The sequence below is a fragment of the Gorilla gorilla genome, chromosome 22, assembly GCF_029281585.2.
Source record: "Gorilla gorilla gorilla isolate KB3781 chromosome 22, NHGRI_mGorGor1-v2.1_pri, whole genome shotgun sequence".
Classification (NCBI taxonomy): domain Eukaryota; kingdom Metazoa; phylum Chordata; class Mammalia; order Primates; family Hominidae; genus Gorilla; species Gorilla gorilla.
Window position 1 is genome coordinate 16,445,371 of NC_073246.2, and position 15,169 is coordinate 16,460,539.

Genomic DNA, 15,169 nt, shown 5'->3' on the forward strand with positions numbered 1-15,169 from the left:
ATGGATGAAATAACTTATCTTTTTTTCTCTGAGAATATTAATAATGCTTTTCCCCCATCTCCTTGAATAGATTCCCTTTTCTTCAAGTTTCATATTGCTGCTGGCTTATTTTGGTTCTTTTTTCATGTTAGAAACTTTCCTCAGATATCTTGTGATTTTTGGATGTATGCTTGTGTATGAGGATTGCTCACTAAAAAGCTGACTGGAATGTTTGTATGTATGTGTGTATGTGTGACTTATTGATTATAGGTTTAACTGTAAACTGTTCTTATTAGGTGATCTCATAGGGGATCCCAAATCAATAGGTTTAGATCTTTTTCTTGTAAATAGTTCAGATTCTTCGATAAAAATTCTCTCCTGCATGGATGGTATAAATCTGTCTACCAGCATCCCTAGAGCTAGGAGGAAAAAATAGGACTGGGGATTTCAATATAAATATATAGACTTTTACTTAGTTCCCATGTTTTCAGTACAGAATACTTGGTTCAAAGGTCTGGTATTGGTATCTCTTAATTCTGAATTGCTCTGCACTACATTCCACATTCTAAATCTCTGGTATTCTGCCAGTGTGAAAGTGGCACAGATCTTTGGCTGAGCAGCATGGAAGGGGAAATCTTGAAGTCTTATTGCCTCTCATACAGGCTTTCAATAAGTCCTCTTATTCCTAGTTCACATTCGCTTGTACTTCTACATGTTAATGGTCTCCCCTAGATTCATGAGATTTTTGAGAGTGTATGAAGCAAATTGAATAATTTTTTTTTCAAATTTACTTACTGCTAGCTTAGGATTTAGCTTCCTGGGGTCTCCAAATTATTTCTTACTTATTCTGCCTTCCCAAATGTTGTGATTATTGTTTTTTCCCCTATGCTGTTTCTCTAAGTTGGAAAACCCCTTATATTGACACTTAAAATTGTATTATGAAAATTTTCAAGCATGTACAAAATTTTTAAGCATGTGAAAAGTACAGAGATAATAATAATAATAAGCTTCTATGTACTCACTTAGCTTCAACAAGCACCAATATATAGTCAATGTATTAATCAACCCCCCTTCTCCTCCTATTCCAACTTCCCACTAGAATGTTTTAAAACAAATCCTAGACACACATAATTTAATTTATAGGTAATGTTCACATTAACGTAACAGGTAAAGACTTAAAAAACCTAATTGTAAAACAACATCAGTAATTATTTAATATAACCTAGTACCAAAATCCATTTCAATTCTCTCTGATAATCAGAAAAAGTTGTCTTGTTACTTTTCTTTCTTTTTTTAAAAAATTAGAATCTTCATACTGTCTGGCTGATCAGCAAGCAAGCATAGTTGACCCAGTCATCAAACATGAGAAATATGACTGCTGTATCTCCACCCATTTCTGTGGAAGGTTGGTGGCATAGGTAGACATGACCACATGCCCACTACCACTTCAGGAGTCTTCGTTTAAGTCTTTTACCCAAGCACATTTGTTGACAGTGTCCTTAGTCATGCTCAGAAGTGTTATGATTTGGACAAGAAATTATGTAGTCACTCTACGCATATGGACAGGTCCTATCACCAATGGAGAAAGCCCATAAGGAATTTTAATACTTTATTTTCTCTGCAAGTCTTAGGTTTTGCAAAGGCCCTGCTTTTTAAAATGGGCTCACAATATCCATTCCTCCTCTTTTACCCACTTCCCATTTGAAGAGGGGATTGAATAGTCAGGTGACTTTCCTTTATAGTGTGTAGCATGCTCTTGAGGTATTGCTCGATGTCTTCAGTCCAGAACTTCAGTCTGGGCATGGAATTCTCATTCTACAACCCTAAACTTGAAACATTGACCTTGGGTACAAATGTGAGATTCACTAATTTGAGGGTGGAGATGATTCATAGTACAGTTATTATCATTCTTTAATTAATTACCTGAACAGCTCCTTGTGGCCTGTTCCATCTCCCAGACCCTGTCCCTTTTGTTCTTTGTGTGATTTGGTGCTTAAAAAAAAAATCATTTATTTTGAGCTCTTCTTTGTCTGTAAAGGACTTATAGTTCTGCAGCTATGTTAGATTTCATTGTCAGTCTGTTCCCACTTGCTTTATATTATCTTCCAGGAATTCTTTGTTTTTCTGGTTTGTGGTGGTGTACCACCTGACTTTCAAGTGCTTTTATGAGTTTACTTTTTATCATTTTACTTACTGTGTCATTAGAAAAGGGATTTGAGGAAGCAGGGAAGGAAGCTTAACTCAAGAGTGTTTGGTAAGCCATCATGAATGAGAACCTCTATGTGTTTTTTCTTATTATTACAGACTTCTTGAAATTTTATTTCAATTTTTCTCTAGTTTTATATGTATTATTTATTTTATATTATATATATAAACTTGCAGAGACAATCTTCCAGTAGAAAATCTACTGAATATGACAACAGATGTGCATAGTCATATGCGATCTATAACTGCTAAAATCTCTCACCCAAGAAAAAAGACATGGGCTTATTCTCCACGATTATAAGGAGAAGTTCTACTAGAAAATTAGAATTCTATTCAAGGAAGATAGATAAAACTGATGTGATTCAGAAAAATGCAAATAAAAATGGTAATTAATTGCCACTACACTCTCACCAGAATGGGTAAATGAGAGAGACTGATATCACTAAGTGTTGGCAAGGATGAAGAGTAACCAGAATTTCTTTACCAGATGGTAGGAGTAAAAGCTGGTAAAAACCATTAGGAAAACTGGCATTGTCTGCTAAATCTGAGCACACACAAATCCAGAAGCTTAACTTCTGAGTTTATATCCTATAGAAATGCATATATAAATGCACCAAAAAACACTTAAGAGAATGTTCATAGCAGTATTATTTTTCAGAAGCCTGAAACTGGAAAGAACCAAATGTCCATCAACAGAAAAATGAATAAGCAAATTATAAATACCCATACATTAGCATACACAGCATATTAATACTATATAGCAATAAAAATGACAAACTGCTGCTACATACAACAGAGCTCAATCTCACAAAAGTTATGTTGAACAAAAGAACAGACACAAAAGTGTACAAAATTGTATATATTGTATGATACCATTTAGAGAGTCTGAGAGGAATAAAAAGTAATCTATGGCATTAGATATCAGGACAGTAATTACCTTTGGGGAGAAGGAAGGATATTGGGTGATGGAAATGGGTACAAAGTGAGACTTCGGGTGTTGGTAATGTTCTTTGTTGTGTTATCGTGGAAATTTTATGAGTGTGTTTAACTTTTGATAATTCATCAAATGATATACCAATTTTGTGCATGTATACAATTCTTCAATTAAAAAGCTCCAAAAGAAACCAACCTGCTTAAAATAAATAAATGTCATTATATCTAATATAAATGAACCGATCCAATCTCAAAATTATTACATTTCTGTATTAAACTTATTAATACTCTTTATTTGCATGGTAGTCAACAATTTTCAGAGCATTCTTAAGTAAACTATGTCATTTAGCTTCATGACATCATAATGAATTATTATACATTTAATTTTAGATTTGTTTAAAAAACTGGAATAATTCTTTCAGAGAGTTGCCCTGTGACATTTGTGGCAAATAATAGAGTTGAGACTAGAACCCAAGGCTATTGAGTCTTCACATACCTTTCACTGTACTTACTGGTCCTGTAATCTCAGGATCTTGAATAGATTTTTTTTTCTTATGTTTTATTCCCTCAGAATCTTTCTGTTAGACAGCGTATCCTAAAAAACCAAACTAGGCAATTTATTAGTGAATGTGTGAGTAAATCACATTGTAAAATAGGTGCAAACCAAAAATAAAATTCCAAGCTCCCCAGCCAACTGACTGGAACCCCCTCTCAACCAAGGAGATTCCAAAGAAACTTGAGAAACTAGTTCAGGCTGTGATAGGAAGTGAGGGTCAGACGTGCCTCATTATACCCTGTCCCTTCTGGAGTGTTCAGGCACAACTGACTAGCATTAACATTAAAACAGAGATATTAAGACTGACAGAACAGACTCTTTGTAGCAAGAAGATACTAAATTCCAGCCTGACTCCAGTGTAGCATTACATGACACATAGCAGACCCTGGAGGAAATGTACATCCCAAAATATATTTCTTTGTCATATTTTGGAATGGACCTACAGAGCTGTCTCTTGTGAGGGAAATTTGAATTCTGTAAAGACTCTCCTTCCCTTGTTAGGTCTTTACCAGGGAGTCTGGCACCTTTTAAGGCCCAATTAGAGATATTCACATCTATTCTCTCTGAAGCCTGCTACCTGGAGTCTTCATCTACATAAGAACCTTGGCTTCCACAACTCCCACCACCCTTACCTTAACTCAAGCAGATTTAAACTCTTTAGACAAAGCTTAATTCTTTCAACCAACTGCCAATCAGAAAATCTTTGAATCTACCTATGACCTAGAAACTCACCCTGCACCCCCTTCCCAAGTTGCTTCAAGATATCCCACCTTTCTGGGCTGAACCAATGTATACCTTACATGTATTGATTTATGTCTCTGCCTGTAATTTCTGTCCCATTAAAATGTATAAAATCAAGTCGTAATCTAATCGCCTTGGGCTCATGTTCTCATGGCCTCCTGAGGCCGTGTCACGGGTCATGGTCCTCATATTTGGCTCAGAATAAACCTCTTCAAATATTTTACAGACTTTGACATTTTTCATCAACAGGATCTTCTTTAAAAAATTCTCTCACCCACAGGTAAGATAGGTACCAAGGCAGCTTGATCACAGTGGTTTGGAATACTTTGTTTTCTGACTATGTTATTTTTAGATATGTGGCCTTTAGATCACATTATACTAGCGAGTAATTATGCTTATATGTAGACTGAGGTTGGTTTGAGGGAAAACAATCATTAACAAAATAATGCATTTGTTACTTGGAATTCTAGAAGTTTTCTGAGCTCAAAGTACAGGGCAAGAGAAGTGGAAAGAGGTCAAATGTAGACATCTGAAGGTATACTCATCTCGCCACAGGTATGCTGGGATTTTAAAGCACCATCCTGCAGTTTACACTTAAGTTCAACTACCTGATAGGAGGTATATAGTAGGAAGAGCATGGAGAATACATGTTCTAACTTGGGATGAGATTGGGAATGTTCAGGAGATGGAAGAAGAGGGAGGTAAAAATGAGAAAGCAAGGAGGCCAAATGTACTTTTAAAAGCCAGAGGATTGTGCTCATACAAACAACCGGGCAATCCTCCATTATCAAGAATGCAAGACCCATTGTCCTTTTCTTTCTCTTTCAAGTTCCTTGTAACTTAAGCTCCAAATTTTTTCTTCGTATCTTAATTTCCTCTTTAAGTTTTTCCTTGATTCTCTTCGTCCATTGTCTTCATGTGAATGATATGTCCTTGCTCTGGCTGTATTTGCTATACACTCTTGAGAGATTTCTGAATTTATCCTCCATTTCTAACCTTGGAAATCTACAAAAAGAGGCTTAAATACAACTAAGCCATGCCATATAATGACCAAAACAAACAAACAAACTAACAAACAAAGCATGGCTAGGAACTGGTTTGTTTTGTTTATGTTTCCAAACAATTTTAGATTGTTTGGAAATTATGGTTTTATAAAAGGAAAATGAACCAACAGTGCTTTCTAGAATTTGTAAACATGAAAGACTTCTCAATGGAAATCAGTTTATAACTGTAACTACCCAACGGGTTCACCTTGCCCACTGCCTAGACAGAGCCATTTATCAAGACAGGGGACTTGCAATGGAGAAAGAGTAATTCACACAGAGGCGGCTGTGTGGGAGACTGGAGTTTTATTATTACTCAAATTGGTCTCCCTGAAAAGTCGGATACGGAAGGTTTTAAGGATAATTTGGTGAGTAGGAGCTCGAGAAGTGGGGAGTGCTGATTGGTTGGATTGGAGATTAAATAATTGGGGGTCAAAGTGAGTTCTTGATGGCTTCTGTTCCTAGATGGGATCTCAGAACTGGTTGAGCCAGATTACCCTTCTAGGTGGTGTCTGTCATCTGCTGCATTGGAATGCAGGGTCTGCAAAAGATCTCAAGCATTAATCTTAGGCTTTACAATAGTGATGTTATTCCCAGGAGCAATTTGGGGAGGTTCAGACTCTTGCAGCTGGAGGCTGTATGACCCCTAAACCATAATTTCTACTCTTGTAGCTAATGCGTTAGTCCTACAAAGGCAGACTGGTCCCCAGACAAGAAGGGGGTCTTTTCGGGAAAGGGCTGTTATCAAATTTGTTTCAGAATCAAACTATAAACTAAATTTCTTTCCAAGGTTATTTAGGCCTATGCCCAGAAATGAAAAAGGACAGATTAAAGGTTAGCAGGAAAATGGAGTTGGCTAGGTCTGACCTCTTTCACGGTCATAATTTCCTCAGTTATGATTTTTGCAAAGGCGGTTTCATAACTTTCAAACTTAATGCCCATATGCTTCTGTCAGATCAACCGTATAATCAGGGAAATAGTCTACTAACTAAGAATGCATGTCACTCTAAAATGGTACCTGAACCTTTTGTCATCCACAGCATAATTTTAACAGCTTTGATAAGGGACATTTTTCCCAATCAACCTTTGCTACTCTGAAGACATGATACAAATTTTTGAGTAAACAATGTCTAAATCAAAGTGCAATGTTTATTCTCAAATACATATTTAAGTCAATGTAGTCTTTTTAGTTTGATTAGATGTGAATTTCTCATACTTTGTGCTATATTAAGGAGTAACCATCCAAGTTTTTCTCTTTTTGTTCACTTAAACATTTTCTTCTCCTACATTAAGATACACAAAGGCAGTGAATTATAATTTGTTAATGGTGATCATAATAACTCAATACATGAGAAATTCAAATTTTTTTTCATTTCAATACAAATAAGTTTTCAGGACAGGCATACAGAGAAAAACTTGAGTGCATTCTGCTTTGTTTGGCTCATTTAGAAGAAAAACTGTAGCAGGTAAAATCGGTGGGGAAAAATTAGACAAGTTTATCTTTTAAAAATGATTTTCATTGTGGAATAATACATGTTCACATATAAAAGCACAGAAAGGCCTAAACAAGAAAAGAAATGTCTAGAGAACCATTATTAATATTTTTCTATTTCTGTACAGGTTCTTCCCTATATATACATACATATAGTGTGTACTTGGGTGCCTGTATTTCATATATATGCAAACACATAGATATACACAGAAACGCAGGATATGTATGTGTGTATATATGCATTCCTACAGCTATATATTCTGTTTTACAATTCTTAAAAATTAACAATGAAAGATTAGTATATTCTAATGCTATAATATACAATCTGGAAAAAAGAAAAATCAACTATTCCTTTACTGCACATCTTAGGTTATTAAGCATTTACTATATGTTGCTTCTGTACTCAGTGCTGTGGTCACAATTTCTGCCCTAGAGAGCCATCAATTTAACAGAAAGATTAAACAGACAATTTTGCAAGAATGATAAATTCTGTAGTAGAAGAATGCCCAGGATGATATGGGAACACACAGCAGGGAATTTAATTCATGCTGGAAGTAACCAGGATGTTTTTTCAGAAAAGGTTCACATCTGAGCTACGTATTTAAGGGTCAGTATGAGTTTTGGTGAAGGAGGTGGGTCTAGATATGGGGAGGTAGGTGGCAGATCAGCTTGAAAGTTATGAGAGTAGAGCACATTAGAAAAAGTGAAGGCAGTCTCCCATCACCACAGGATAGGGTAACGAGAGAGGTGTGGTGAAGTGATGAGTGATAAGGCTAGAGAATTAGGTAGGAACGGATAATTAAAAATCAGTGTAAGTGTTTGAATTTCATTCAGAAAGTACTTGAGAGCTAAGGAAACATTTTAAACTGGGGAGTGGTGTAATCAGATTTGCAATTTCGAATGCTCTACTGAGCAGTCTGGTGAGTGCATTGGAAAAGATGAAGTATAGAGTTATGGAGAGTAGTGAGAATTGATAATGATTCTGTGAAAGGAGATAAATACATACATATACTGAAGAAGAGGCAGTGGGGAGGAAGGGGAAGGGGTAAACCTGACGGTTAAGTTTTGACAGTAATATTGCTGGGACTGAGTGATTGTGTGTGAAGTATGAAGGAGAGGAAAAAGACAATGGTAATATTTGGATTTATAATTTGAAATCTAGATGGATGATTGAGCACTGTAGAGAATAAGATTTTAGAAAGAAGATGAGTAAAGAAGATGAGTTTCATTTTGAACAGATTGGGTTTGAGATTCATGTGGAACATTCAAAATAAGTCATTGGGTAGAAGGGCTGAGTTGAAAATTTAGAGTGGCTTGGATAACAGATCAGTGTATCTCAACTTTGCTATACAAAATAAACAGCTTTTAAAAAATTTTATCGTCTATGCTACATTCCACACCAATTAAATCAGAATCTCTAGGGGCAGGAACCAAGCATTGACATTTCTTTCTTTTTTTTGTTAACTTTTAAGTTTAGGAGTACATGTGTAGGATGTACAGGTTTGTTACATAGGTAAGTGTGTGTCATGGGATTTGTTGTACCAATTGTTTCATTACTCAGGTATTAAGCCTTGTATGCATTTGTAATTTTTCCTGAGCCTCTCCCTCCTTCCACCCTCCACCCTCCAACAGGCCTCAGTGTGTGTCGTTCCCCTGTATGTGTCCATGTGTTCTCATCATTTAGCTCCACTTGTAAGTGAGAATATATGGTATTTGGTTTTCGGTTCGTGCATTAGTTTGCTAAGGATAATGGCTTCTAGCTCCATCCATGTCCTGGCAAAGGAAATGATCTTGTTTTTTTTATGGCTGTGTAGTATTACATGATATATATGTACCACATATTCTTTATCCAATCTATTATTGGTGGGCATTTGGATTGATTCCAAGCCTTTGCTATTGTGAATAGTTCTGCAGTGAACATACGGGTACATGTATCTTTATAATAGAATGATTTATTTTCCTTTTGGTATATACCCAGTAATGGGATTCCTGGGTCAAATGGTATTTCTGACTTTAGGTCTTTGAGGAATCATCACTGCACTGTCTTCCACAATGGTCGAATTAATTTAATTTACACTCCCATTAACAGTGTATAAGCATTCCTTTTTCTGCACAACCTCTCCACCATCTGTTATTTTTTGAATTTTGAAAATAGCCATTCTGATTGGTGTGAGATGGTATCTCATTGCGGTTTTGATTTTCATTTCTGTAATGATCAGTGATGCTGGGCTTTTCTTCATATGCTTGTTGGCCACAGGTATGTCTTCTTTTAAAAAGTGTCTGTTCAGGTCCTTTGCCACTTTTTAATGGAGTTTTTTTTTTTTTTTGTACATTTGGTTAAGTTCCTCTTAGAAAGCACTGACATTTCAAAAACTCCTTGGATGGTTCCAGTGGGCATCCCAAGATTTAGAATCACTCTCCCAAAGAGATGACATAGACCAGTGGATCTCAATGTTGATTCCACAGTAGAATCATTTGAAGTGCTTTAAAAATTCTCAAGATGCAGGTCATGTCGTGCAAGCATTAAATGGGAGTATAAGGAGACAGAGCCCAGATAGTAATATTTTTGATACCAGCTTTATTGAGGTATAATTTGCATAATATATAATTCATCCTTTTGAGGTGTACAATTCGATGTTTTTTAGTATACTAAGTTTATATGGATAATTCATATCAGTGCTGTTATACGATATATGTTCTCAAATGTGGCTTTAATGTTGAATTGAAATAGGAATAACAAACATCCTTGTCTTGTTTCTGATCTTAGAGGAGAAGCATTCATTTTTTTATGATTAATTACAATGTTAGCTCTGGGTGTTGTTAGTTTGTTGCTATGGATGCTTGTTTGTTTATTGAGTTTCCTGAATTAATTGTGAAGAGTCTGATTTTCTGTCACACATACCCCTCAATATCTCTGATCAGTTAGCTTAGCGGTCAGCTGACTTCACATAGATTTCTTTGAATGCATTGAACCAGTAAGTTGCTGTCATTTTGCTGAAGGGCTTTGGGCGCGTGTGTTTGAGGGGAATATTTCAACACTCCAGCAGGCAGTTTGAAAACTCTTCTTTAGCCTTCATTTCCTGCTTGTGCAAAGCCTCAGACTTATCCACAGGTGAGAGATTAAGGCCTTCCCAGGTCTTTTCTGCGCTTGTGCACATCCTTGCAAGTGTATATGATCTTCTAGAGTTCCAGGAATATGTTAGCTATTTTCAACACTCCATGTGAAAATCCCATCCCCTGGTTTTTTCTTTTAAAGTTTTTGGTCTGTTACTTAACCCAACTTGTGTCACTGCCTCAGCTGCACAATTGAATAATTGCCACTGATTGATTTTAACAAATTCCTTAAGGACAGGGCTGTTCATACCAAATGAGCTGCTGCCTCAAATTTGAGTCAAATGTCAGTCACATCAGATAAAAACAAGCCCTGAGAATGAAAGTGCTAGTGAGGTGAATAGTGACAGTTCTATAGGGATAGGATTTTCCAGGAACTCCAAACCCATTCACTCCCTCCCAGTGGCTCCTAAGCTTCTAGAGTTTACAGTTTGTGTAGCTTTTGGTTGGAAGGCTACCATGGACATAGGGAGGGGGAATGGGGCAGATTTAAATGCCACACAGCTTGCTGTTTTTACCAAGGGTCAGTTGATTTTCTGGAATAAATGTTCCTCAAATTCTCGCAAGCCTTTGCTTAATTGCTAGAGTTCTGGCAAAATTAATTTTTTTCCTTTTTTAGTAGTATTTGCTGTCTTTTTTTTTTTAATGGAGGAGAGGATTTATGGAGGTCTGTACTTTGCCATTCAAAAAGGTTTCCAATTATAATTTGTATACCACCTTATAGACACCCATGTTCAGGAGAAGTTGAAAAACACTGGTTTTTACAGAAAAGAAGATCAAGGGCCAGATTCTAGAAAACACAAACATTTAAGACCAGGAGGAGGAGGAGGAGCAAGAGCTTATAAATAAGGCAGATAAGGAATGGTTCTGAAATGAATGGGCTTATAAAAAGTAAAAGAGAAAAGAGTTTTAGGAATAGAATAATTAAAGCTATTGAATGCTGCCTACACAGATTAGAAAGTTGATTGAAAAATACTGATTTGAATTATCTACAAAAAAGTCACTGAGATTTTTTTTTAGAACAACTTCAGTGGAGTGATGGGGCAGAATCCTGACTATAGTTAAGTTGTTACATAAATAGGAGGTTAAAAAAGAGAAAATAATTATAGGTAACTCAGAAGGAGCTGGACTGAGAAGGGAAGGGGAGAGAATATAGGCTGGAACAAGACATGAAGTAAAGAAAGTTGCATTCTCCCAGGGCTCAGTTTAACTGCTCTATTTATTATTCATAAATTTTCTTTTTGGCGTCTGTTCTAGACCATAGGGCTATCACTAGTCATTTGGACTTGTGGGTGAGGAGAGTGACCTTTCTCCCATTATGTAATGAAGAAATGTAATCCTAGACATATTAGTCATGGCTCTAAACAGATTCTCAATGAAATGGTGGCGACAAATAATAACTGGACCTATGAGGGGCAGTAGACTGAAGCATGCATGAAGTCTGAGAAAACTGAGATTAAATCCCTGCTTCACCACCCTGCTGGTGCCAGCTGTATGACCTTGACCTAAAATTACTTAGGCTCTCTTGACTTTGCTTTCCTCGTGTGAATAATAACACTAATCATTCAAGATTGTCGTGTGGGTTAATTGAGATAATGCCCAGTCTTGGCAATAAAGAGAACTCCTAGTTCTGCCTCTTGGATGCTGTGTTAGAATGGAAGAGTTAGCTTTTTAATATCTCCATTTTCTCATCTGTAAAATAAAAAAGTTGGGTTATATAATCTTTATGCTTCTTTTCAACTTTAACTATATGAGCTTCCAATTTCTTTTAGTTCAGAGATATTCTTCATGTACTTTGTGGGCTAGATAGATATTTTGAGTTGGCCTAGGACTTAAACCATTCTGTAGATGACAGTTTCCACTGGAAAAGGCATTCCAAAGAACTGACTTACAAACTGTGGAAGATAGCTCTGCCAAGCTGGGTAGTAGTTTTAAATAGATGGGCTCAACCTAGGATATATAATAGAAAGGGCTTACCAATGCATAGTTCAAATCCTTTAGAAATGAGCTTTGAAGAGAGGGGCAAGTGGCATAATATCAGATTTCAAAGTTAAGTCTCTGTTTTGGGGGCTCCTGGATTGATCATTATAACCAAAATCTTTCTTTGTTTATGAATGTTTATAAATGCTAGCTTTTGGCAGTTGAGGAGACTTTGAAGCAGCAAACCGCACAAGGAAGAAGGACAAGTTTGAAGCCAGATAGGGTTCAGTAGGGGTAAAGCAGAGAAAAAGAGTAAATCGTTGGATGCAGGATGATTAGTAAGACCAGCAAGTGATATGAGTACCGAATTGGATAAGGGACTCAGAGACTCAGGAAAAGGGAGAACTGGAGGCCCGGTAAGGCTGAGATGGGCCAGAACGGGAAGAACAAACCAAAAGGATTTGCCTTCTCAGAGACTGATTTATTTTTCCCACCAATGATTTCAGCTTGTTTTGTTGAATTCACCGATGCATTGTGGTAGAATTTTATCTGAGTAGATAGTATGTAATTTAACCTCCCATTTCAGGGCAATTAAAGACGTGCTCATTTTCTTTTAGCAGATTAGTGCTTTAAAGGTTAAGGAAAATTAACTTAGAGATTTAAAAGGAGATGAAATAATTAGGAAATAAAAACATTGAAAAACAATACCACATTCACTGTGATTTTATTAAAAATCAGTTTTTACACAACTTTTAACACATGGTGTCCTATCGTTTCTGTCTAAATTGTAAAACTATGTCTGCTTTGACATTTTTTTCTCCCCCTGCTTATTTCCTTCAGGTGGCCTGTCACATACATTTATGTTTAAAATTAAAGATGGCCAATTTTCCTTTAAGGCTGTTCCAATTCCACACCACTTCTCGAAATAACTGGAGCTGTCCAGGATGGGCTGGGAATACCCCATCTATGTTGTCTGCCTTACTGGAGGCTTCGCATTCTCTCAGAGACATTTTGCTCATGTATACCATTTGGCAAGAAAGAGTCATTGGCATGTCCTTGGATGACCCCTTGTCTAAGTGGACTTTTTGGACGGTACTGTTGATCAATGGGGGCTTTGTAGGCGGGCAGGCCCCACTGCTGCCCTGAAGATCTCTTCTGCACCCTGCAAATGACACTAACATTATGAAAAATTTCTCCAAAGACAGACATTTTCAATTAGCCAAATTACTCTAACAGTAATTTAAATCAGGAAGATTTAAGGCAGAGCTAGTTCCTATGCCAGCCAAGAAGACTGCTCTGCCAGTTGAAAGGCAAGCATATCCTTCCCTGCCAACTTGCAATGAGATGGTTCTTGCAGTGACAGCAGATCTACCATGCATGTTTGATTTAAAGCCCTCCATTACCATACCTTTGTAATTATCATCAGGCAATGATGAGTCCTGGGGAAAGTATGGATCTTAAATTCGAGGATCCAGAAGCCTAATCGAAATGCAGCACATGAAATTAATCTTTCTTCTTGGTATATCTCCTCTTTTCAACCAATTGGTCTTGATTTAAGTAAAATTGTAGCAAAACCCTGTGCCAATATTGTGATTCATTTTCACTTTGCCAATCAAAATGTTGTTTTGCAAGGCTCTGATGGTGTTCAAGACACCTTATAGGAGGTATGATTTTTCTTTAAGTTGGCTGGCATAGATCCTTTATTTCACATGAAGTCATGAGAACGATTTGTAAAGATTCCTTTGATTGGTAAATTCGCTTATTCTGGGATAGTGCTCTCACAATGATTCTATGAGGCAAATATTATATTGGTGATTTTTTTTATTTGCTGTTCCTTAAGGTTAATGATATGTAGATTACTCTAAATCTACCTTTTTCCTACCTAGGGACCGTATGTTACTTAGGAAACATAAATTTCAGAGGATTTGTAAGGATGAGCGAGGTTGCTTTTTCTTTATAAGATCTAACTTCAATTAGCAACATTTTGTTAAATATCTAACTTTGCCCATTGCCCTGTGCTTTACTTATAGTTAAGCAGCATGGTGTGAAGAAAGAGGCATAGGCTTAATTCCAGATCTCAGTACAAATCTGAATTCTTCTTTCTTGTAAATTGGTGTGACCGTGGATAGATATCTTTACCCCTCTACCATCCCAAATCTCTCCTACAATATGGTGGTATTGAAACTGACCCTCTCTAGTTCCTCTCCATCTTTGACACCTATGATTCTATGAATATGGGAATTCTCCTCTTGAAGAATTAACCATCAGCCCCCATGTTTAGTACTTAGTATATAATTTTGTTTAAACAGTTATTTATGACATTCTCGCAATGCAAATTTAGGAACCCTTTTCTTCCAGGACTTCTCTTCCACCTGTCTTTTATTATTTCAGATAATGGAAATTTGAAACCAAAAAGTGATATATCAGCATTATTCTTATATTCATAGACTCAGGGTTAGAATGGAATTGGTTCCTTTTGGTTTGGGGAATAGTATCCTTCACTGGGACACCTTTATCTAATAGGCTCATTTAGCCTTTAACACTTGCCCACTTTGTATTACTATATTAAATACAGAGTGCTGCCTTACCAGCTAGATGATAAGTTCTTGTAGGTCTGGGGTCATGCTTTTGGGCTCCAAATATCTCTAGCAGCTAGTGTGTAACAGCTAGCCCTCAGCTAATCACTTAATAAGTTATACACCATGATTTTTTTTTTCTAAGAAAAACCTTATGGAAAAATTGTACTAAAGATTTCCTTTTAATCACTGAAATGCAAACAATATTCCACAACATCCAATGAAAACAGAATGTATAAATGAATCATTTGGTGTACTGTAATCAACAGAAGTCCAATTTGGTGTAATTAGTGTCAATTTATTTTTAATTGACAATTCCTCTTATACATCATATAGTATATAGCTAAGTAGTTCTACTTCACAAATAGCTTACCTAGTACCTAATTTTATGCTAAGTATCTGTGTAGTCTTTCTCTTCTTAAAACAATACAATAAAAAAATAGAAAACACACACACGCACATACAACTGTATACTTTGAAAACCAGAATATCTCAGTTTAGAAGGCAAATATCCCAGTCTCATGGCTTTAGGGATGTCTCCCTTCACTGGGCTCTTCAGCTATGATTTGGCTCTATTGGTTCGGTACTGTGATGCATATGTTGTGATGGCATT